This window comes from Tachyglossus aculeatus, chromosome 4 (genome assembly GCF_015852505.1).
Source record: "Tachyglossus aculeatus isolate mTacAcu1 chromosome 4, mTacAcu1.pri, whole genome shotgun sequence".
NCBI classification, from domain to species: Eukaryota; Metazoa; Chordata; class Mammalia; order Monotremata; family Tachyglossidae; genus Tachyglossus; species Tachyglossus aculeatus.
Genome location: NC_052069.1, coordinates 64916889 through 64943391, shown reverse-complemented (window position 1 = coordinate 64943391; position 26503 = coordinate 64916889). Strand labels below are relative to the sequence as shown.

The following is a 26503-nucleotide window of genomic DNA, read 5'->3' as shown; positions in this document are numbered from 1 at the left end:
GGCAACACATAGAGATGGTCCCTACCCAACAACGGGCTCACAGTCTAGAAGGGGGAGACAGACAACAAAACAAAACATGTGGTCAGGTGTCAAGTCATCAGAATAAATAGAGGTAAAGCTAGATGCACATCATTGACAAAATAAATAGAATAGTAAATACGTACAAGTAAAATAAATAGAGTAATAAATCTGTACAAACATATATACAGGTGCTGTGGGGAGAAGAAGGAGGTAGGGTGGGGGGGATGGGGAGGGGGAGAGGAAAAGGGGGGCTCAGTCTGGGAAGACCTCCTGGAGGAGGTGAGCTCTCAGTAAGGCTTTGAAGGGAGGAAGAGAGCAAGCTTGGCGGATGTGGAGAGGGAGGGTATTCCAGTCCAGGGGCAGGACGTGGGCCGGGGGTCAGTGGCGGGACAGGCGAGAACAAGGCACAGTGAGGAGGTTAGTGGCAGCAGAGGAGCAGAGGGTGCGGGCTGGGCTGGAGAAGGAGAGAAGGGAGGTGAAGTGGGAAGGGGCAAGGTGATGGACAGCCTTGAAGCCGACAGCAAGGAGTTTTTGCTTGATGTGTAGGTTGACTGGTAGCCACTGGAGATTTTGAGGAGGGGAGTAACATGCCCAGAACGTTTCTGCACAAAGATGATCCGGGCAGCAGCGTGAAGTATAGACTGAAGTGGGGAGAGACAGGAGGATGGAAGATCAGAGAGGAGGCTGATGCAGTAATCCAGTCGGGATAGGATGAGAGATTGAACCAGCAAGGTAGCTGTTTGGATGGAGAGGAAAGGGCGGATCTTGGCAGTGTTGCGGAAGTGAACTGGCAGGTTTTGGTGACGGATTGTATGTGAGGGGTGAACAAGAGGGCAGTGTCAAGGATGACACCAAGGTTGCGGGCTTGTGAGATGAGAAGGATGGCAGTGCCGTTTACAGTGACGGAAAAGTCAGGGAGAGTTCAGAGTTTGGGAGGGATGATAAGGAGTTCAGTCTTGGACATATTGAGTTTTAGAAGGCGGGCAGACATCCAGATGGAGTTCAGGAGGAGACACGAGCCTGAAGGGAGGGAGAGAGAGCAGGGGCAGAGGTGTAGATTTGGGTGTCGTCAGCGTAGAGAGGATAGGTGAAGCCATGGGAGCGAATGAGTTCACCAAGGGAGTGAGTGTAGATAGAGAACAGAAGGGGACCAAGAACTGACCCTTGAGGAACCCCTACAGTAAGGGGATGGGAGGGGGAGAAGGAGCCTGCAAAGGAGACTGAGAATGAATGGCTGGAGAGATAAGAGGAGAACCAGGAGAGGACGGAGTCTGTGAAGCCAAGGTTGGGTAGTGTGTTGAGGAGAAGGGGGTGGTCCACAGTGTCGAAGGCAGCTGAGTTGTCTGCTGTGTGAACTTAGGCAAGTCACTTCACTTCTCTGGACCTCACTTCCCTCATCTGTCAAATGGGGATTGAGACTGTGAGCCCCACGTGGGACAGGGACTGTGTCCAACCTAATTTGTTTGTCTCCTCCCCAGCAGTTAGTAGAGTGCCTGGCACATAGAAAGCACTTAACAAATACCATTATTATTATTATTTGATTGATTAGGACAGGAGATCTGGGGCAGAGGGACAGGTGATTTGAGGAAGGAGTTAAAAGTCTGAAACAGCTGCCATACTCGGTAAGCATGGGAGTCAGTAAGGATGGAGAAGTATTGTTGCTAGGCGGATGAGAGGCAGAATTAAAGCAGGTGAGGCATTCATTCAGTCGTATTTATTGAGTGCTTACTGTATGCAGAGCACTGTACTAAGCGCTTGGGAAGTACAAGTTGGCAACATATAGAGACGGTCCCTATGAAGTTTACATACCGCGAAGTCTAGGCCAAGACCACAAGCCAGAGATAAACACGGAAGGTGGATTGCCCACTACATTAATAAATAGAAGCCTCCACCTCTCAAATCCCGAAATCTAGCAGGCCATTAAGGAGAAAGAGGCTTCATCTATTTTTTTTTTTTGTTAGCATTTGTTCAGGGCTTACTATATGCGAGGCACTGTAACTAAATGCTAGGGTAGATGCAAGCTAATTGGATTAGACACAGTCCATGTCCTAAAAGGGGCACACGTCTTAATCGCCATTTTACAGATGAGGTAACTGAGGCACAGAGAAGTAAGTGACTTGTCCAGGGTCCCACGGAAGATGACTGGAGGACCCAGGATTGGAACCCAAGTCTTTCCGACTCCCCTGACCGTTCCCAGGAGGGTCACCCTGGCCCTCCCTCCCCAGGAAGTCTACCATTTAATAGGTGTTAGCCCTCAAGTGATTTTCTTACTTTTATTTTTCCCTTCGTCTCCAGTTCTTGGAATATTCCAGGTAGTTTGTTTCTGTAGCCATTTTTACTGTCTGCTTCTTGAAACAACACCTCTATTCTGCCAATTGGTCCAGAGGAGCCACTGAACTAATCCCCTTCAGAAATAGAACAGGAAGTCTAGGAAAGAAGTTCAAGCCGTATCTTAGGAATACCTCTCTCTTATTAAGAAAGGCGGACTGGATAATTGCCCTAAATATCTTGGTTATCCGTTTGTACTTAAAAATCTAGCCATACCACAGTAATACGTGGTAATCTCTGTGGAAACTTGATCTCTCTTATACAGAACTCTTCCCTGTGGCATGATTTCAGAACCCAGTTTCATCTCAAAGTATTGACTGCCATCACGGTACTGACTTCTGTCTCTGAAGATGACCTCAATGATTGACTGATGAAACCAAGATCATTTTCCAAAATAAGTGAAGTGGCGAACATAGCTAGGCTTTTTGTTTGCCCCTAGTGACTAGACTTCAAATTAAATTTAAAAATGTCACCACTGGCTCTTAAAAAGATGTGGAAGAAATGAAGGGAGTGAAGTATTCGTGTTGAACAAGCCTGCTTCCCGTTGTCGTGACCTGGTTTCACATTAATCAGGACATTGTGCTCATCTGTTGTTCTTAACCCAAAAGGGAAGGTGAGGCAGCGTTCCACATTGTAGATGTCAGCTTCAAGGCTGTCCATCACCTCGCCCCTTCCTACTCCACCTCCCTTCTCTCCTTCTCCAGCCCAGCCCGCACCCTCCACTCCTCTGCCACTAACCTCCTCACCGTACCTCGTTCTCGCCTGTCCCACCATCGACCCCTGGCCCACATCCTCCCTCTGGCCTGGAATGCCTTCCCTCCACACATCTGCCAAGCTAGCTCTCTTCCTCCCTTCAAAGCCCTACTGAGAGCTCACCTCCTCCAAGAGGCCTTCCCAGACTGAGCCCCCTTTTTCCTCTCCTCCTCCCAATCCCCCTGCTCTACCTCCTTCCCCTCCCCACAGCACCTGTATATATGTTTGTACAGATTTATTACCCCATTTATTTTACTTGTTCATATTTACTATTCTATTTATTTTGTAAATGATGTGCATCTAGCTTTAATTTATTTATTCTGATGACTTGACACCCGTCCACATGTTTTGTTGTCTGTCTCCCCCTTCTAGACCCTGAGCCTGTTGTTGGGTAGGGACCGTCTCTATGTGTCGCCAACTTGTACTTCCCAAGTGCTTAGTACAGTGCTTTGCACCCAGTAAGTGCTCAATAAATATGATTGAATGAATGATTAAGAACCTTGTTTCAGTATCTGAACAATTCACAGAACCTCAGGTAAATGCAATCAGTTGTTCATGTTATTCCTGTCTTAAGAGAGCCATCTCTTATTTGCAGTTAGGTCTCTGTCCCAGAGATACAGCCAAGCAGTTTATACTTTCAGGTTTCACTCAGGGAACGCTCCATTAGAGACTGAACTACCATAAAAGCAATCCTAAAAGACATCCCCTTATCCATCAGACAGTCAGTGGTATATTTTGATCACTTATTTTGTATAGAACACTAAGCTCATTGTGAGCAGGGAATGTGTCTATTCATTGTTATATTGTACTCTCCCAAGCACTTAGTACAATGCCCTGCTCACAGTAAGCGCTCCATAAATACAGTGACTGATTGACTGACTACAAGCTTACACCAGCTATCTAAAAAGTGGCTATGTGATCTTCACCCCAAACATTTGTAGAAAACAGTTGCCTGGGTTCATTCTCCATCTGTACTCCAAATCACATGATCCTTCTCTCCCCCATCTGAGGTGATTAGCAACTTTCTCTTCTGTGGTTTTACCTGGTTGGATAGATTGGTACATAATAATAACAATAATAATAATGGTATTTGTTAAGTGCTTACTATTGGTCAGCCACCATAAGAAGCACTGGGGTGGATACAAGCAAGTTGGGCTGGACACAGTCCCTGTCCCATGTGGGACTCACAATATTAATCCCCATTTTACAGCTGAGGTAACTAAGGCACAGAGATGTGAAGTGACTTGCCCAAGGTCACATGCAGCAGACAAGTGGTGGAGCTGGGATTAGAACCCGTGACCTTCTGCCTCCTGGGCCCATGCTCTATCCATTAGGTCATGCTGCTCCTCAGTGAAACTGAGAGGATGTATAGATAATAATAATAATAATTTTGGTAATTGTGAAGCGCTTACTATGTGCAGAGCACTGTTCTAAGCACTGGGGAGGGTACAAGGTGATCAGGTTGTCCCATGTGGGGCTCACAGTCTTAATCCCCATTTTACAGATGAGGTAACTGAGGCACAGAGAAGTTAGGTGACTTGCCCAAAGTCACACAGCTGATAATTAGTCACACAGCTGACAATTGGCAGAGCCAGGATTTGAACCCATGACCTCTGACTCCAAAGCCCGGGCTCTTTCCATTGAGCCATGCTGCTTCTCCCTTTTCCTTTCTACCTTTCCAAGGTGGGATCCCTTTCCCACCTTGGAGAAGGCCCCCTCCTCAGAGGCCAGCCCAGGATCAGTAGCTTCTGTAAGACCCCAAGACTCAGTTGGGCTCCCCGGCTGCAGTAACAACAAGCCTTTGGTGCTCTTTTACCTTCTACCCTTACCTTACATCTTTTTAAATGATATTTGTTAAGCGCTTACTATGTACCAGGCACTGTACTAAGTGCTAGGGTAGATACAAGTTAATCAGGCTGGACACAGTCAATGTCCCACCGTCTTAATCCCTATTTTCCAGATGAGGTAACTGAGGCACAGAGAAGTGAAGTGACTTGCCCAAGATCCCTCAGCAGACCAGTGGTGGAGCCGGGATTAGAACACAGGTCCTTCTTACGTACAGGCCCAAGCTTAATCCGCTTTATCCATACTGCTTCTCAGCAAGCAGTGCATTTACGAGAGGGGTAGACTGTGATGTTTTAGCCGGATCTGTACTGACAAAATGTTACAACGGTTGTGTCTCCCCGGTGGTATTTAGGTACTCCCAAACTCAGACCATCTTTACTGCTTTTCTTGGACTCTGAAAAACTACCATTCCTACTCAGGTCCTCCCTCCCGAAGAAGTTTCTAACCCTAATTCTCTTCAGACTGCATAAGTGGGTTTTTTTTTTTGACTAATATGACTTTGGCTTGGCCCCAGGTTTCTGAAGATTGTTCCGTTGAAAGGTGAAAATACACAGCCCGTGTCTCTTACCCACTTGTTGTGCTGCCTCTACGTTGGTTATTGTTCTGCCCAGTAGGAGTTTTTGTTGGTCATTGCTGATGTTCTTAATACAACAGTACTGTGTTTCTAATTAAGTTTAACATATGGCTACAGACAGGAGTGGGATGGAGACACCACCTTTGAGAGAGAGAGATTTCCCTCCGTCAAAGCCTTAGGCTTCTTATCCACAGCCTTTTGGGCAATTTGCTTCTCTTTTAACAGTAAGAAGAATGTTGGCTGGACATTCTGAATTGTAGTCTCCAAGCGCTTAGTATAGAGCTCTGCACACAGTAAGTGCTCAATAAATACAGTTGAATGAATGGATTCACTCCTGTCACAACCTCAGTAGGAAACAGGTGCTCCAGGCCTTGAGGATCAATCAATCGTATTTATTGAGCACTTACTGTGTGCAGAGCACTGTACTAAGCGCGGATCCTGGTTTCAAGCAATGATTCAATCATCATTTTCACTGAGCACTTACTGTGTGCTGAATACTGTGCTAAGTGCTTCGGAGAGTACAATATCACAGAGTTGATAGACATGTTTCCAGTAGTTTCCCTACTAAGGTCTGACTGTTTTCCCTGGATGTCTTTCTGTTCCTTTGTATGTTTGTGAGTCCTCTCTCCAACCTCATATGTGCTCAATCCCATGATATTTTTTTTCCGTGTGTGCATATATATGTCCGTGTGTATGTATGTGAGATACTTTCCCCATTCTCATCCCCTTAGGATTCCCAGTTTGCACTCAGCTCAGGTTCTTTTTTTTTTATGGTCTTTGTTAAGCGCTTCGTGTGCACCGAACACTGTTCTAAATGCTGGGGTAATAATAATAATAATGATAATAATAATAATGATGGTACTTGTTAAGCACTTACTATGTGCAAAGCACTGTTCTAAGCGCTGGGGGGATACAAGGTGATCAGGTTGTCCCATGTGGGGCTCACAGTCAATCCCCGTTTTACAGATGAGGGAACTGAGGCACAGAGAAGTTAAGTGACTTGCCCAAAGTCGCACAGCTGACAATTGGCAGAGCCGGGATTTGAACCCACGACCTCTGACTCCAAAGCCTGGGCTCTTTCCACTGAGCCATAGTTAATAATAATAATAATAATAATAATGGCATTTAAGTGCTTACTATGTGCAAAGCACTGTTCTAAGTGCTAGGGTTGGGGGGGAAATCAGCTTGGACACAGTCCCTGTCCCACAAGGAGCTCATACTCTTAATCCCCATTTTACAGATGAAGTAACTGAGGCCCAGAGAAGTGAAGTGACTTGCCTAAGGTCATATAGGAGACAGTGGCAGAGCCATGACTAAACCAAGGTTCTTCTGACTCCCAGATCTGTATTCTATCCACTAGATCATATTCATTTTATTCATTCATTCAGTCGTATTTATTGAGCGCTTACTGTGTGCAGAGCACCGTACTAAGTGCTTGGAAAGTATTGCTTCTCCAGTCCAAAAAGTTGGGTTCCTGAACACAAGAGTTCCTCATCTAGAGATGCCCAAGCCTGGTGGGTAGCCCAGTTGGGAAAATCAGATGACTGCAGATATAGTGTTCTTAATTTCTTCCTACTTTCAGGTTTCTGAGTTTGTGCTGAGGCAAAAGAAGACCCCTCTGTCTCCTTTTACCTCCATTTCATAAGTCATTCCATTAATTGTATTTATTGAGGGCTTCCTGGGTGCAAGAACTTGTACTAAGTTCTTGGGAGCATACACTAAAACAAGGTTGGTGAGCACATTTCCCCCTCACAAGGAGCTTAGACTCTAGAGGGAATTTCATCCTTTATAAAATGTCTTAGGCTTTGGATGAGCCAGGGGAAGCTTTTTGCTCTCAGTATAAACTTCCCTGTGGCCCTACCCTGTACTTGTGGTAGGAACTGAGTCCATAAATTAATGAAATATAATTTTGCATCCGGATTTCATCATTTCTTAATATGGTTTTTATCTTCCGTTTTGCATCAAGCACCCAAGGAATGGCTTCCTGTGTTTCAATCAGTCAGTGGTAATTAGTGCTTAATGTGTGCCCAAGCACAGTACTAAAGGCTTGGGAAAGTACAATAGAGTTAACATTAAGAATAGACATCAAGAATGGACATTATTCTTGAACTTAACGAGTTTACAGTGTAGTGGGAGAGAAGGACATTAAAATAAATTACAGGTTGGAGAAGCAACAGAATATAACGTTTGTGCGTAAGTGCTTTGGGGTTGGGGTTGGATGTGCACTGAATTGTTTAAGGGGTACGGACTCAAGTGCATTGGTGACCCACGAGGGTAGGAAAATAGAGTGGGGAGGTGAGAGATTATTCTGGGAAGGCTTCCTGGAGGAGGTATATTTTTAGCAGGGCTTTGAAGATGGTGGGGAGTGGCGGTCTGTCAGTTATGAAGTGGAAGGAGTTCCAGACAAGAGGGAGGGCATGAGCAAGGAGTTGATGGTCACAGTGATGAGATGGAGGCCACAGTAAGTAGGTTGGTGTTGGAGGAGCAAAGTGGGCAGACTGGGCTGGAATGGGATTGGGGCGAGGATAAAAGGAGCCAAGCAGCAAGGCTCAGTGGAAAGAGTGGGAGTCAGAGGTCATGGGTTCTAATCCCAGCTCTGCCATTTGTCAGCTGTGTGACTTTGGGCGAGTCACGTCATCCCATGGCCCACGTCCTCCCCCTGGCCTGGAATGCCCTCCCTCCGCACATCCGCCAGGCTAGCTCTCTTCCTCCCTTCAAAGCCCTACTGAGAGCTCACCTCCTCCAGGAGGCCTTCCCAGACTGAGCCCCCTCCTTCCTCTCCCCCCCACCCCCCCGCCTTACCTCCTTCCCCTCCCCATAGCACCTGTATATATGTATATATGTTTGTACATATTTATTACTCTGTTTTATTTGTACATATTCTATTTATTTTATTTTGTTAATATGTTTTGTTTTGTTCTCTGTCTCCCCCTTCTAGACTGTGAGCCCACTGTTGGGTAGGGACTGTCTCTATATGCTGCGAACTTGTACTTCCCAAGCTCTTAGTACAATGCTCTGCATGCAGTAAGCGCTCAATAAATACGATTGAATGAATGAAGTCACTTCGCTTCTCTGTGCCTCAGTTACCTCATCTGTAAAATAATAATAATAATAATAATAATAATAATGATGTTGGCATTTGTTAAGCACTTACTATGTGCAAAGCACTGTTCTAAGTGCTTGGGGAGATACAAAGTGATCAGGTTGTCCCACGTGGGGCTCACAATCTTAATCCCCATTTTACAGATGAGGTAACTGAGGCTCAGAGAAGTTAAGTGACTTGCCCAAGGTCACACAGCAGACATGTGGCGGAGCGGGATTCGAACCCATGACCTCTGACTCCAAAGCCCGTGCTCTTTCCACTGAGCCACGCTGCTTTGGATTAAGATTGTGAGCTCCACGTAGGACAACCTGATCACCTTGTATCCCACCCCCCCGCACTTAGAACAGTGTTTTGCACATAGTAAGTGCTTAATAAATACCATGATGATGATGATGATTTACCATAATTATGGAATTTATTAACCACTTAGGATATGCCAAACACTGTTCTAAACACTAATAATCAAATCGAACACAATCCATCTAACAGTCCATTTCCTCATGCACTGCTTCTCCTTTATCCCAGTAGATGCTTGAACAAAAAGTTGTAGAATCTGAAACGTGACCTGGTGATAGAAAATTGAAATAATCCAATCCAATTATGGTTAGGTATAAACTGAGGCCTTTAATGTTGGGACTAATTAGGAAATAATGCCCTTAAATCTTTGTCAAAATAAATGAGTATGTCAGTGGTTTGTGGTTGATTTTAGTGCATTTTCTGTCTGTTTCTTTATCCAATAACCCAGACAAAGCATAACAGACAATAGACTATGGCATTTATCTGCCAAATCCCTGGCCACAAATATTGGACAAGCTTTGAAAAAAAGCAAACCAAGCCTGGTTTTTCCATAACGTCTGTGGAGCAAGGAGTGCCTTAGTTGGCTTGATAGTTTAACCAGTGAACTGTCTTCCATGATTTAAAAAATACTCTCACTTGTGAGAAGCGGTGTGGCTTAGTGGAAAGAGCATGGGCGTGGGAGTCAGGAGAGCCTGGGTTCTAATCCCTGCTCTGCCACTTGTCTGCTGTGTGACCTTGGGCAAGTCACTTCACTTTTCTGAACCTCAGTTCCCTCATCTGCAAAATGGGAATTCAATACCTGTTCTTCCTCTGACTTAGATTGTGAGCACTAGCTGTTCCAGACATTTAACTCCCTCCTTTAACCTCCTGCCTCCCCGGACCCACCACCTCTTTCCCCTTATGACCTGGCCACATACTTTTCAACAAAATTAAAACCATCAGTTTCCCCTACTCCTCTCCAATCCGCCCCCCCCCCCAAACCCCACCCTCTTGAATTCTCCATGTATTCCCTCCAGTAAATCAAGATGAAATCTCTCGTCTCCTCTCTAAATCTACCCCCTCCACCTGTGCTTCTCAACCCATCCCTTCATACAGTTTTAAACCACTCACCCCCTGCCTTCTTCCCTCCTTGACTACCACCTTCAGCTGTTTACTTTTCAATGGCTACCCCACTACGTTCAAACATGCTTACTTATCCCCTATCCTAAAAAAAAAACCCTATCTCTCATCGTATCCCTACTGGATTACTGCATCAGCCTCCTCTCTGATCTCCCATCCTCCTGTCTCTCCCCACTTCAGTCTATACTTCACGCTGCTGCCCGGATCATCTTCGTGCAGAAACGCTATGGGCATGTTACTCCCCTCCTCAAAAATCTCCAGTGGCTACCTATCAACCTTCGAGTCAAGCAGAAACTCCTCACCCTTGGCTTCAAATCTCTCCATCACCTCGCCCCCTCCTACCTCACCTCCCTTCTCTCCTACAGCAGAAACTCCTCACTCTAGGCTTCAAATCTCTCCATCCCCTCGCCCCCTCCTACCTCACCTCTCTTCTCTCCTTCTCCAGCCCAGTCCGCACCTTCCGCTCCTCTGCCGCTAACCTCCTCACTGGGCCTCGTTCTCGCCTGTCCCACCATCGACCCCCGGCCCACGTCATCCCCCGGGCCTGGAATGCCCTCCCTCCACACATCTGCCAAGCTAGCTCTCTTCCTCCCTTCAAAGACCTCCTGAGAGCTCACCTCCTCCAGGAGGCCTTCCCAGACTGAGCCCCCTTTTCCCTCTCATTCCTTCATTCATTCAGTCATATTTATTGAGCGCTTATTATGTGCAGAACACTGTACTAAGCACTTGGAAAGAGGAAAAAGGGGGCCCAGTCTGGGAAGGCATCCTGGAGGAGGTGAGCTCTCAGTAGGGCTCCTCCTCCCCACCCCACCCCCTGCCCTACCTCCTTCCCCTCCCCACAGCACTTGTATATATTTGTACAGATTTATTTATTTTACTTGTACATATTTACTATTATATTTATGTTGTTAATGATGTGCATATAGCTATAATTCTATTTGTTCTGACGATTTTGACACCTATCTACATGTTTTGTTTTGTTGTCTGTCTCCCCCTTCTAGGCTGTGAGCCCATTGTTGGGTAGGGACTGTCTCTATATGTTGCTGACTTGTACTTCCCAAACGCTTAGTACAGTGCTCTGCGCACAGGAAGCGCTCATTAAATATGATTGAATGAGTGAATGAATGAATGAGTGAATGAATGAATGAATGAATTGGTAAAATCTGCCCCTTCCTCTCCATTCAAACTGGTATTCCGCTGACCCGAGCACTTATCCTACTCGGCCTTGATTACTTCATCCGCCTCTTTGCTGACCTCCTAGCCTCCTGTCTCTCCCCACTCTAGTCCATACTTCACATTGCTACACTGATCATTTTTCAACGGAAATGTTCAGTCAGTGGCTCCCCACTCTTCAAGAACCTCGAGTGGCTGTTCATCAACCTCCACATCAAACAGAAATTCCTGACAGTTGGCTTTAAAGCAATCATCATCATCAATCGTATTTATTGAGCGCTTACTATGTGCAGAGCACTGTACTAAGCGCTTGGGAAGTACACATTGGCAACATATAGAGACAGTCCCTACCCAACAGTGGGCTCACAGTCTTCAGCTCACCCCATCCTCCCTCACCTCACTGATCTCCTGCTACAGGCCATCCCGCACACTCCACTCCTGTAGCTCCAGTTTACTCACTGTGCCCTGAAAATAATAAATGATGAATAATTATGGTATTTAAGCACTTTACTAAGCGCTGGGGTAGAGCAGAAGCCGCATGCCTCAGTGGAAAGAGCCCGGGCTTGGAAGCCAGAGGTCATGGGTTTGAATTCCGTCTCTGCCACTTGTCAGCTGTGTGACTTTGGGCAAGGCCCTTCACTTCTCTGGGCCTCAATTACCTCATCTGAAAAATGGAGATGAAGACTGTGAGCCCCACGTGGGACAACCGGATCACCTTGTATTCCCCCCAGTGCTTAGAACAGTGCTTTGCATATAGTAAGTGCTTAACAAATGCCATCATTATTTATTTAGAGAAGCAGCGTGGCTCAGTGGAAAGAGCCCGGGCTTGGGAGTCAGAGGTCATGGGTTCGAATCCCAGCTCTGCCACATGTCTGCTGTGTGACCTTGGGCAAGTCACTTAGCTTCTCTGAGCCTCAGTTACCTCATCTGAAAAATGGGGATCCACGTGGGACAACCTGATCACCTTGTATCCCCCCCAGCGCTTAAAACAGTGCTTTGCACATAGTAAGCGCTTAATAAATGCCACCATTACTATTATTATACAAGATAATCAGATCCCACATGGGGCTCACAGTCAAAGTAAGAGGGAGACTTGGAATTGAATTTCCATTTTGCAGATGAGGGAATTAAGGTACAGAGAAGTCAAGTGACTTTCCCAAGGTCACACAGCAGACAAGTGGTGGAGCTGTGATTAGAACCCAGATCCTTTGACTACCGGGCCTGTGTGCTTTCCTCTAGGCCGTGCTGCTGATTACAGTCTCATCTCTCTTGCCACTGACCCCTTTCCCATGCCCTCACCTTAGCTTAGAACTTCCTCCCTCTCCCTATCTGCCAAACCACCCCCTCTCTCTCCCTTCAAAGCATTATTAATGTCGCAGCTCCTGCAGTGGTCCTCCCCAGATAAGTCTTCTTTTCCCAACCTCGCTCCCCCTTCTGCATTGTTCTATAGGCATTTGGATATGTCGGCATTTGATATTTGCTTCACCGCCTCACCCATAGGCCTGGGAATCAGAAGGAACTGGGTTCTCTGCCACTTTTGTGCCCTTGGGGAAGTCACTTTGCTTCTGTGTGTCTCAGTTACCTCATCTGTAAAATGGGGATTAAGATTGTGAGCCCCACTTGGGATCAGAGAAGCAGCATGGCTCAGTGGAAAGAGCACGAGCTTTGGAGTCAGGGGTCATGGGTTCAAATCCCTGCTCTGCCAACTGTCAGCTGTGTGACTTTGGGCAAGTCACTTAACTTCTCCGTGCCTCAGTTCCCTCATCTGTAAAATGGGGATTAAGGCTGTGAGCCCCCTGTGGGACAACCTGATCTCCTTGTAACCTCCCCAGCACTTAGAACAGTGCTTTGCATATAGTAAGCGCATAATAAATGCCATCACTATTATTATTATTATCAGGACTTCATCCAACCTGACAAACTTGCATTTACCCCAGGGCTTAGTACAGTGCCTGGTGCATAGTAAGTGCTTAAAAAATACCATAACCCCCCCCATCCATAAACTTTCTAACATATTTTTAAATGATATTTTATAAATTACTCATGTATATTACTTAATGTCTGTCTTCCCCTCTAGACTGTAAACTAGTCATGGGCAGGGAACATGTCTTATATTGCTGTATGCTGTGTGCTCTGCACACAATAAGTGCTTAGTAAATACAATTAAATGAATGAATGAATATTGTAACAATAATAATAATAATTATTATTGATTGATTAATAATAATAATAATAATAATAATAATGTTGGTATTTGTTAAGCGCATACTATGTACCGAACTCTGTTCTAAGCGCTGGGGTAGATACAGGGTAGTCAGGTTGTCCCCGGTGAGGCTCACAGGCTTAATCCCCATTTTACAGATGAGGTAATTGAGGCACCAAGAAGAGAAGTGACTTGCCTAAGGTCACACAGCAGACAAGTGGCGGAGCCAGGATTAGAACCCATTACCTCTGACTCCTAAATCCATGCTCTTTCCACTAAGCCATTATGCCTCTCATGCTGCTTTCCCAAGCACTTAGTACAGTGTAATGCACATAGTAAACACTCAATAAAGACCATTGATTGAATTCATTCATTCATTCAATCGTATTTGTTGAGCGCTTACTGTGTGCAGAGCACTGTACTAAGCGCTTGGGAAGTACAAGTCGGCAACATCTAGAGATGGTCCCTACCCAACAGCGGGCTTACAGTCTAGGGTATGTAGTATTGGCAGGTGAGTTGACCAATTATCTTGTATCTACCCCAGTGCTTAGTAAGTGCTTAGCAAATACTACAGTCACTATCTTTTTGCATTAAGTGTAACATGCTAATGACCATTCATTCATTCATTCATTCATTCATTCAATCCTATTTATTATAATAATAATGGCATTTATTAAGTGCTTACTATATGCAAAGCACTGTTCTAAGGGCTGGGGAGGTTACAAGGTGATCAGGTTGTCCCACGTAGGGCTCACAGTCTTAGTCCCCATTTTACAGATGAGGTAACTGAGGCCCAGAGAAGTGAAATGACTTGCCCAAAGTCACACAGCTGACAATTGGCAGAGCCGGGGTTTGAACCCATGACCTCCGACTCCAAAGCCTGGGCTCTTTTCCACTGAGCCACGCTGCTTCTCTAATTTATTGAGCGCTTACTGTGTGCAGCGCACTGTACCAAGCACTTGGAAAGTACAATTTGGCAACAAATAGAGACAATCCCTACCCAACGACGGGCTCACAGTCTAGAAGTGGGGAGACGGATGACAAAAAACAAATCACATTTATTAGTTTCTTGTTAAATTACTCTTGTTTACCGTAGTGGTTTTGGGGAGAACATGTGAACTTCTGAGAAAGAAATAAACTCATACTTACTGGAGTTCTTTAAACTGTAAATTGTTTCTTGCACTGGAGAAGCAGCGTGGCTCAGTGGAAAGAGCCCAGGCTTGGGAGTCAGAGGTCCTGGGTTCTAATCCTGGCTCTGCCACTTGTCGGCTGTGTGACTTTGGGCAAGTCACTTAACTTCTCTGTGCCTCAGTTAAGACTGTGAGCCCCATGTGGGACAACCTGATCACCTTGTATCCCCCCAGCACTTAGAACAGTGCTTTGCACATAGTAAGCGCTTAACAAATACCATTATTATTATTATTAATAATGATAGGGGCATCCTATTTGGCAATAAATAAAAAAGGTCTGAAACTAAGGAAAAATAGTCATATTGTCCATGATATATATTTGCACTTGAGCCTCCAAGATCTGCATGTTTTCACATGTGAAGAGAAGGAATTTATGGAGGATATTTTCAGGTGACTCATTACTTTAATGTGCTCATAAACCATGAAGCCAAGTATTTAGTCATTTTTTTCACTGTTCATAGTAATTACCAAAAATCATGCAGCAGCTTTTATCAGCTTCATCATTTAATCCTTTCTGACTTCCTTGGAGCTACCTATTGTTATGCAAGCATCTGAAAATTAGGGAAGCCTTAGTAATACTAAGCCATAAATGACATATGAGTAGCAAGAGAAACTTGAGACCAATTTAGTCAATTGATGTAAACCTGCTTTATATTATGGCAACAAATTGGCCCATACTTTTGTCTAAACAATTTTTGTTTTACAGTTTTTGACTCGGCTCATTACTACTTGGACTAGTCCCTTCACTTCTCCATACCCCAGTTACTTCATCTGTAAAATGGGGAGTAAGCCTGTGAGCCCTGTGTGGGACGGGGACTGTGTCCAACCCAATCATCTTGTATCCATCCTAGCGCTTAGACCAGCGTCTGGCACGTAGTAAGTGCATAACAGATGTCATGATGATGATGCTGATGATGCTGATTACTCAGTTTTATGCAGTTCAAGGTGCATACTAAATTTAAATTTAAGACAAAGACTTTGAGAATAATAATGATAATGATGGTATTTGTTAAGCGCTTACTATGTGCAAAGTACTGTTCTGAGCACTGGGGGGATACAAGGCGATCAGGTTGTCCCATGTGGGGCTCACAGTCTTAATCCCCATTTTACAGATGAGGTAACTGAGGCCCAGAGAAGTGACTAGCCCAAAGTCACACAGTTGACAATTGGCGGAGCCGGGATTTGAACCCATGACCTCTGACTCCAAAGCCCGGGCTCTTTCCACTGAGCCACGCTGCTTCGTGGTCTAGTGGAGCACAGGCCTGGAAGTCAGAATAATAATAATAATAATAATAATAATAATAATAATAATAATAATAATAATAATGGCATTTATTAAGCACTTACTATGTACAAAACACTGTTCTAAGTGCTGGGAAGTTTACAGGGTGATCAGGTTGTCCCATGGGGGTGCTCACAGTCTTAATCCCCATTTTACAGATGAGGTAACCGAGGCACAGAGAAGTGAAGTGACTTGCCCAAAGTCACCCAGCTGACAATTGGCAGAGCCGGGATTTGAACCCATGACCTCTGACTCCAAAGCCCGGGCTCTTTCCACTGAGCCATGCTGATCTAATCCAGGCTCTGCTGCTTCTCTGCTGTGTGTCCTTGGGCAAGTGCCTTCACTTCTCTGTGCCTCAGTGCCCTCATCCACAAAATGAGGTTTCATTAACTGTTCTTCTTCGTGCTTAGACTGTGAGTCCCATGTGTGATCTGATTGCGCTTTTATCCAAGTACTCACTACTGTGCTTGGCACAAAGTAAGCTCTTAACAAACTCTTATTATAATTGCTATTAATGATAATATAATAATAACAATTGTGTTATTTAAATGCTTACTGTGTGCCAGGCTCTGTACTAAGCGCTGGGGTGGATCCAAGCAAATCGGGCTGGTCACAGCCTCTGTCCCACATGGGGCTCACAGTCTCAATCCTCATTTTACAGCGGAGGTAACTGAGTCACAGAGAAGCGAAGTGACTTGCCCAAAGTCACACAGCAGACGAGCGGCAAACCCAGGATTAAAGCCCACAACCTTCGGACTCCCAGGCGATGTTGCTTATTTTCATCTTTCTTCCATAAACTCAATGTGTATTTTGCACTTATCTGTAATAGCAGAAGAGTTTAGACTACCTATCAGTCTTATCACAGCTTTACTATATAAAGCGTAATTCTCTTTGGATTTACAAGAATTGGCTCCGACTCAAGTGAAGATCATCCGCCGCTAAGTAAGCCATGGGAACAGCGCCATTATGGATCGCGAACACACCCAATATTCTGAAGTCATAAGGGTGGATATGCTTAAGTCATGGGTTCAAATCCCAGCTCTGCCAACTGTCGGCTGTGTGACTTTGGGCAAGTCACTTAACTTCTCTGTGCCTCAGTTACCTCATCTGTAAAATGGGGATTGAGACTGTGAGCCCCCTGTGGGACAACCTGATCACCGTGTAACCTCCCCAGCGCTTAGAACAGTGCTTTGCACATAGTAAGCGCTTAATAAATGCCATCATTATTATCATTATTATTATTATTATTAAGTCAGAAGTGTATAAGTGAGCAATGCCTGCTGCACTTCCCCTATTTAAGTCTTAATTGACATTGGGTTTAGCTTGCCTTCTGACTCTCTTTAGCTGAAGATGCGAGATGTGTTACTAAATTTCCAAACAGGAGATTTATATAATAATAATAATATTATAAGGATGGCATTTATTAAGCACTTGCTATGTGCAAAGCACTGTTCTAAGCGCTGGGGAGGTTACAAGGTGGTCAGGTTGTCCCACGGGGGGCTCACAGTCTTAATCCCCATTTTACAGATGAGGTAACTGAGGCCCAGAGAAGTTAAGTGGCTTGCCCAAAGTCACACAGCTGACAACTGGCAGAGCCGGGATTTTGAACCCACGACCTCTGACTCCAAAGCCCACGCTGTTTCCACTGAGCCACACTGCTTCCCATGCGGCTTTCCGCTGATTTTCTATATTCCGAAAGAAAACCTCACTCAGTCAACCAATCAGTGGTATTTATTGAGCACTTACTGTGCGTAGAGCACTTGGGAGGATACAGTACAACAGAGATAATAGACATGTGCCCGGACCTCAACAAGCTTACAGTCTAGAGGGGCATCTTGAGATTTGATTGGTAATAACATATTGATCCTTGGACCTCTACTTGTAGGGACTTTACCTATTTTAACTTCTAACTTGTATAGCCTCCGTTAAGCTTCCAGGAGGCCTCCCAGACTAAGCCCCCCTTTTCCTCAGCTCCCCCTTCCCTCCCCATCACCACGACTTGCCCCGTTTGCTCTAACCCCCCTCCCTGCCCCACAGCACTTGTATATATTTGTACATATCTGTAATTCTATTTATTTATATTAATGCCTCTTTACTTGTTCTGATGTGTATATATATCTGTAATTCTATTCATTTATGTTGATGCTATTGATGACTGTTTACTTGTTTTTGTGTCTGTCTCCCCCATTCTGGACTGTTAGCCCATTGTGGGCAGGGATTGTCTCTCTTTGTTGCAAAATTGTACATTCGAAACGCTTATTACATTTCCCCCTCGTCCCCCTCTCCATCCCCCTCATCTTACCTCCTTCCCTTCCCCACAGCACCTGTGTATATGTATATATGTTTGTACATATTTATTACTTTATTTATTTTACTTGTACATATCTATTCTATTTATTTTATTTTGTTAGTATGTTTGGTTCTGTTCTCTGTCTCCCCCTTTTAGACTGTGAGCCCACTGTTGGGTAGGGACTGTCTCTATATATTGCCAACTTGTACTTCCCAAGCGCTTAGTACAGTGCTCTGCACACAGTAAGGGCTCAATAAATATGACTGATTATTACAGTGCTCTGCACACAGTAAGCGCTCAATAAATACAATTGAATGAATGAATGTTGCTTCTGTTTTCTATATGCTTTGGCTTTCAGGGTCATGCCCCTGAGGTGCCTTGATTTATTTTGAAATTCAGGCAACGCTTAATTAATGTTCATTAATTATTAATGTCTGTCTCCCGCTCTAGACTGTAAGCTTGCTGTGGGCAGTGAATGTGTTTATTATATTGTTGTGTTGTACTCTTCCAAGTGCTTAATACAGTGCTCTTCAAACGGTAAGTGCCCTATAAATAAGACCGATGGATGGATGAACACTTGTTTTTCAAGGCCTTGAGGAGAAATGTAAAATTTGTCAGAAAGCTCTCTGGATGGCAGTTAGAGAGCCGTAACTGAAAATTTCTCAGTTTTCAGGTATGGAATAAGGCAGAAGACCCTAAGCTTCAAAGCTGGGTCTAACAGAATGGTATCTGGGGGTTGCTGTGAATATCTGCTTTTGGAAGTAACCCAACTGCCATATAACATCCAGATGGCTTGATAAGTATTGCTTTTGCTTGCTTATGAAAGAAACCAGAGAGCTTCAGGCCATTAATCTGTGATTGCAAATGACATAATCTAAAACTTCACCTTTTTTTTTTTTTCCTCTACATGTTGGTGAGGGGAAGAGAAAGATAAGGTAGCCCTGTCCTGCCAAACAGGGGCTCTGCAAAGATGATTGTTCCTGTTTTCTTTTGCTCTATTTATAATGAAAAACGCGTGTGAACTTATTTTTCCTTCCTTTCTACTTATATCTGTTCTTGATATTTAAATATTAGAAATCATTTATGATTAAGTGCGGATAATATCGTTCTAACGCTATGTTTAAATCATCAAAGACAATACATTTTTGTCGTAGCAACAGTTTTGATTTTGAGAATGATGGTATACTACTCACCATCTTCATACCCTATTTTAACCTGAGAATTGGTTTCTTTCCAGTACAAGCTCGGTAAAAATCTGACTTAAAGTTATTTCCCAGGTGTTTTATTGGATCACTGTATTGGATGTCATCCATCACAGTCCTTCTCCATATTCCACTTCTCCTCTAAAATAGAATTGTCAGTCACTTGGCGATTACTTTATGCGGGTGTCCCATTCATGCTCTGGGCATGTCACTCCCCTCCTCAAAAATCTCCAGTGGTTGCCTATCAACCTTCGTATCAAGTAAAAACTCCTCACCCTGGGCTTCAAGGCTGTCCATCACCTCGCCCCCTCCTACCTCACCTTCTTTCTCTCCTTCTACAGCCCAGCCCGCACCCTCCTCTCCTCTGCCGCCGCTAACCTCCTCATTGGGCCTCGTTCTCGCCTGTCCCGCCATCGACCCCCGGCCCACGTCCTCCCCCTGGCCTGGAATGCCCTCCCTCCGCCCATCCGCCAAACTAGCTCTCTTCCTCCCTTCAAAGCCCTACTGAGAGCTCACCTCCTCCAGGAGGCCTTCCCAGACTGAGCCCCCTTCTCCTCCTCCTCCTCCTCTACCCATCGCCCCACCTGCCCTACCCCCTTACCCTCCCCAAAGCACTTGTATATATTTCTACATATTTATTACTCTATTTTATTAATGATGTGCATATAGCTATAATTCTATTTATTCTGATGGTATTGACACCCATCTATTTGTTTGGTTTTGTTGCCTGTCTCCCCCTTCTAGACTGTGAGCCCATTGTTGGGTAGGGGCCGTCACTATATGTTGCCGATTTATACTTCCCAAGCGCTTAGTACAGGGCTCTGCACGCAGTAAGCACTCAATAAATACGACTGAATAAATGAATTCATCTTTAAATTTGTAACTATCATCCTTTTAGTATCTGGAATCAGATTATCCTCTTTTTATCTCCTCTTTCCTACCACCTCATGACAGTCACAATTTTATGAAATAATCTTTAAATGCTTCAGAAATTCCCCACCTGGGTAATTGAAAACATTTGGTTCATGAGCAGATTTTTTGAGTTCCTAGGACTTTGATATTGACATTCATGGTTAAGTCGGAATCTTTAAGGGAATCATAAAAATTCTCTCTCCTGGATGATTTAGTTATTCAACATGCCTGGAGGCAGGGGATTGAAAGGGATTATCTCTAGAGGTCTTTCCCATTTCTGTGATCCTGTTATCATGCCCTTAACTAACCAGACTTTTTCGTTTTGCCATTTGGCCTCTTGTTTTTTGTCCTTTTTTATTTTACACGTAAATGTTCATGTTAGGTTTGTCACCTCCTTTTCCCCTTCTTATCATTGAATCAGAGAATCTAGGAAGGGATGGAAAGAAATTTACGAGCTCCCTGGTACATTCTCCTGTCCTCTGAACATCTGCCTTAACATTCCGATTAATGTCACCTCTTTTTTCCCCTTCATATCATCATGGGGATGGGAAGAACATTAAGAGTTCTCTCGCCCATTTTCCTGCTCTCATAACATCTGCCATAATATTCCAAATAGATGAGAATCGCCTGTATGAAAGCAGCCAGGATTTGGGTTGGTTATCAGTCAATCAATCAGTGGTATTATATTGAGAGCTTACTATGTGCAGAGTGCTGTACTGGGCTCTTGGGAGACTACTGTTAACAGAATAAGCAGGCATATCCCCTGCCCATAACGGGCTTAATAATTATGGTAATTATTGGATTTGTTAAGCACTTACTATATGCCAAGCACTGTTCTGAGTGCTGGGGTAGATGCAGTTTAATCAGGTTGGACACAGTCCCTGTCTACATTGCTCTTCCCCACTTCAAAGGCTTAATGAAGGCACATTCATTCATTCATTCAATCGCATTTATTGAGCGCTTACTGTGTGCAGAGCACTGTACTAAGCACTTGGGAAGTACAAGTTGGCAACATATAGAGACGGTCCCTACCCAACAGCGGGCTCACAGTCTAGAAGGGGGAGACAGACAACAAAACAACACATATTAACAAAATAAAATAAATGGAATAGCAAACATGTACAAGTAAAATAAATAGAGTAATAAATCTGTACAGACATATATACAGGTGCTGTGGGGAGGGGAAGGAGGTAGGGTTGGGGGGATGCGGAGGGGGAGAGGAATGGGGGCACTCAGTCTGGGAAGGCCTCCTGGAGGAGGTGAGCTCTCACTAGGGCTTTGAAGGGAGGAAGAGAAATGTGCGGAGGGAGGGCATTCCAGACCAGGGGGAGGACGTGGGCCGGGGGTCGACGGCGGGACGAGGCACAATGAGGAGGCGAGTGGCAGAGGAGCGGAGGGTGCTGGCTGGGCTGGAGAAGGAAAGAAGGGAGGTGAGGTACGAGGGGGCGAGGTGATGGACAGCCTTGAAGCCGAGAGTGAGGAGTTTTTGCCTGATGCGTAGGTTGATTGGTAGCCACTGGAGATTTTTGAGGAGGGGAGTAACATGCCCAGAGCGTTTCTGCACAAAGATGATCCGGGCAGCAGTGTGAAGTATAGATTGAAGTATAGATTCTTCAAGAAGCTCTCCCTGACTAAGCCCTGCTCTCCTCTTCTCCCACTCCCTTCTGCGTCACCCTGATTTGCTCCCTTTATTCATCCTCCCTCCCATCCCCACAGCACATAGGTATATATCTGCATACATCTGTAATTTATTTATCTATTTATTTATATTAATGCCCACCTTCCCCTCTAGACTGTGAGCTCCTTGTGGGCAGGAATGTGTCTGTTATTTTGTCCTCTCCCAAGCACTTAGTACAGTGCTTTGCATACAGTAAGCATTTAATAAATACAATTGAATTGAATTGAATAGGACTTCACACTCTTAATCCCCATTTTACAGATGAGGTAACTGAAGCCCAGAGAAGCTAAGTGGTTTGCTCACGATCACACAGCAGACGTGTAGTGGAGCTGGGACTAGAACCCAGATCCTTCTGACTCCCAGGCACTCTATCCACTAAGATATGCTGCTTTTAGTTTACAGTGTATAGGGGGAGACAGGCATTAATAAGAATAAATGAGTAACTTATAGATGATTTAAAACTACGTACATAAGTTGGGGGTGGGGGTGTGTGTTCAGAAAGCCAAATGCCACAAATCCAATTGCATAGATGACCCAGAAGGGAGAGCCTGCTGGGGAAAAGTTCTTGGTCCCCTTCTGTTCTCGATCTACACTCACTCCCTTGGTGAACTCATTCGCTCACATGGCTTCAACTATCATCTCTACGCTGATGGCACCCAAATCTACATCTCTGCCCCTGCTCTCTCTCCCTCCCTTCAGGCTTGTGTCTCCTCCTGCCTTCAGGACATCTCCATCTGGTTGTCTGCGTGCCATCTAAAACTCAATATGTCCAAGACTGAACTCCTTATCTTTCCTCCTAAACCCTGCCCTCTCCCTGACTTTCCTGTCACTGTAGATGGCACTACCATCCTTCCCGTCTCACAAGCCCACAACCTTGGTGTCATCCTCGACTCTGCTCTCTCGTTCACCCCTCGCATCCAATCTGTCACCAAAACCGGCCGGTCTCACCTCCGCAACATCACCAAGATCCGCCCTTTCCTCTCCATCCAAACTGCTACCCTGCTGGTTCATCTCTCATCCCATCCTGACTGGATTACTGCATCAGCCTCCTCTCTGATCTCCCATCCTCCTGTCTCTCCCCACTTCAGTCTATACTTCACGCCACTGCCCGGATCATCTCTGTGCAGAAACGCTCTGGGCATGTTACTCCCCTCCTCAAAAATCTCCAGTGACTACCAGTCAACCTACACATAAGGCAAAAACTCCTTACTCTCTACTTCAAGGCTGTCCGTCCCCTCGCCCCCTCCTACCTCACCTCCCTTCTTTCCTTCTCCAGCCCAGCCCGCACCCACCACTCCTCTGCCGCTAACCTCCTCACTGTGCCTTGTTCTCGCCTGTCCCGCCGTTAACCCCTGGCCCACGTCTTGCCCCTGGCCTGGAATGCCTTCCCTCCACCCATCCGCCAAGCTAGCTCTCTTCCTCCCTTCAAAGCCCTACTGAGAGCTCACCTCCTCCAGGAGGCCTTCCCAGACTGAGCCCCCACCTTTTTCTTCTCCTCCTCCTCCTCCTCCCCTACCCATCGCCCCCTACCCTCTTACCCTCCCCACAGCACCTGTATATATTTCTACATATTTGTTACTCTGTTTTATTAATGATGTGTATATAGCTATAATTCTATTTATTCTGATGGTATTGACACCTGTCTCCATGTTTTGTTGTCTGTCTCCCCCTTCTAGGCTGTGAGCTCATTGTTGGGTAGGGACCGTCTCTATATGTTGCCAACTTGTACTTCCCAAGCGCTTAGTATGGTGCTGTGCACACAGTAAGTGCTCAATAAATACGATTGAATGAATGAATGAATGGATGGATGGATGGATGGATGGATGAATGAATGAATGAATGAATGAATGAATGAAAAGAGGGCTCAGTCGGGGATGGCCTCTTAGGGGAGATGTGACCTTAATAATCAGAAACTTATAATAATAATAATAAATATGGTATTTGCTAAGCACTGACTATGTGCCAAGCACTATTCCAAGTGCTGGGGGACATACAAGGTAAACAGGTTGTCCCATATGGGGCTCACAGTCTTAATCCCCATTTTCCATATGAGGTACCTGAGGCACAGAGAAGTAAAGTGGCTTGCCCAAAGTCACAAAGCTGACAAGTGGCGGAGCCGGGATTAGGACCCATGACCCCTGACTCCACTAAACCACACAGAAACTCTTGCTCATATATCAGGATTTTCTGACCTATTAACCCAATCCCTTCCACCTTTCTCCCTAATGAGCTGTTGCTAGGCCTTGATGAGGGCTGATCCCAGGCCTTACTGTGGGTGTTAAATCTGTTTCTGGCTTGGTTGGAGGATAATAGAAAGGCTAGCATAACCCTTCCTCTCTCAGGGTCACACCGGGATAGTTTCTAGTACTCTACCAGTCTTAGGAAGATGGGGAGGTGAGTCAAGCAGAGGCCTACCCATTCCATTCCTAGCTTGGCCGGTGGTTAACGAGTGGAAGGCAAATCTGCTACAAGGCAAAACTCACCCATGCTGGGCAGCAGTGGCGGAGACTCAAATTGACTTTGCAGAAGGAAGCAGTGGTAAACCACTTCTGGATTTTTACCAAGAAAATTCTACGAATCCACTACCGGAGCGATTGCAGATGGAGAGCGGGGCGTTCTGGGAGAGTTGTGTCAGTGGTGTTTCTGTGGGTCGGAAATGACTCACTGGTATAAGACAAGACAAGCATAATCCTATTTCTCCTCAGCCCTCTTCTCCATGCTCCCCCTGACTTCTCTGTCTTAGCTGACTTTCTCTCACTGCATCCCGAAGACTACACGTAGTGCCGCAGCTTTCCATTTTCATGCCACCACCCTCTATATTCATTCATTCCGTTTTATCATCATCATCAATCGTATTTATTGAGCACTTACTATACTAAGCGCTTGGGAAGTACAAGTTGGCAACATATAGAGACGGTCCCTACCCAACAGTGGGCTCACAGTCTAAAAGGGGGAGACAGAGAACAAAACCAAACATACTAACAAAATAAAAAAATATGGAACGCTTCACGAATTCGTGTGTCAGCCTTGCGCAGGGGCCATGCTAATCTTCTCTGTATCGTTCCAATTTTAGTATATGTGCTGCCGAAGGGAAGCAGTGTGGCTCAGTGGAAAGAGCATGGGCTTTGGAGTCAGAGGTCATGGGTTCAAATCCTGACTCTGCCACTTGCCAGCTGTGTGACTTTGGGCAAGTCACTTCACTTCTCTGGGCCTCAGATACCTCATCTGTAAAATGGGGATTAAAACTGTGAGCCCCCCGTGGGACAACCTGATCACCTTGTAACCTCCCCAGTGCGTACAACAGTGCTTTGCACATAGTAAACGCTTAATAAATGCCATTATTATTATGATTTACTGAGCTCTTACTGTATGCAAAGCACTGTACTAAGCACTTGGGAAAGTACAATATAACAATAAACAGACGCATTTGCTGCCCACAATGAACTTACTGACCATAGTACACCAAAATACGTGGGTAACTACAACAGAAGCACAAGACACATAACCTTGAGAAACAGTGTGGCATAGTGGAAAGAGCATGGCCTTAGGAGTCAAAGGTCATGGGTTCTAATCCTGGCTCCGCCACTTGTCAGCTGTGTGACCTTGGGCAAGTCACTTAACTACTCTGTGCCTCAGTTACCTCATCTGTAAATGGGGATTAAGACTGTGAACCCCACCTGGGACAACCTGATAAACTTGTATCTTTGCCAGCGCTTAGGACAGTGGTTGGCACATAGTAAGTGCTTAACAAATACCAACATTATTATTATACTCTTGTCTATAAGGAGCTTACACCTTAGGTCTTTTAAATGCCCTGTTCAACCAGAGGTGATTTAGGGGTTCTTGTATGAGCTCTTTCATCTAGAATGTTCTACTCATAATACTCGATATACCAGACGTTTTAGGGTACCCTCCCAATTTCATTTTTGCTTTATTCCCATGATCTTACTAACAAAGAGAGTTTTGGCCTGTTTTCAAATATTTCAAATATATACCTGTATATATGCATATATCTTTGTACACATTTATTACTCTATTTATTTATTTATTTCACTTGTACATATCTATTCTATTTATTTTATTTTGTTAGTATATTTGGTTTTGTTCTCTGTCTCCCCCTTTTAGACTGTGAGCCCAATGTTGGGTAGGGACTGTCTCTATATGTTGCAAACTTGTACTTCCCAAGCGGTTAGTACAGTGCTCTGCACACAGTAAGCGCCCAATAAATACGATTGATGATGATGATACCATAATGACAGTGTTTTGGTTTTACATGGTGACCATTTAGGCCTGACTGGGCTATTAAGCCTTCCTGAAGCAGCATGACGTAGTGGATAAAGCATGGTCCTTGGAGTCAGTAGGTCATGGGTTCCAATCCTGGCTTCGCCATTTTTCTTCTGTGTGACCCTGGGCAAGTCACTTTACTTCTCTGTACCTCAGTTCCCTCATCTGTAAAATGGGGATTAAGGCTGTGAGCCCTATGTGGGACAGGAACTGTGTTCCACCCTCCACCCAACTATCTTGTATCTCCTT

The 26503-nt window shown here is 45.0% G+C and overlaps 1 protein-coding gene and 1 non-coding gene across 4 annotated transcripts in view; one reads left to right on the top strand and one right to left on the bottom strand.

The window, feature by feature from the left end:
* The window catches only part of NEK7 (NIMA related kinase 7), a 176622-nt gene that overhangs the window by 55459 nt on the left and 94660 nt on the right, over positions 1 to 26503 (top strand). The window lies entirely within an intron of this gene.
* Positions 24961 to 25068, bottom strand: LOC119927915. The gene has a single exon (XR_005450880.1). It is a non-coding gene; the product is annotated as a U6 spliceosomal RNA (small nuclear RNA).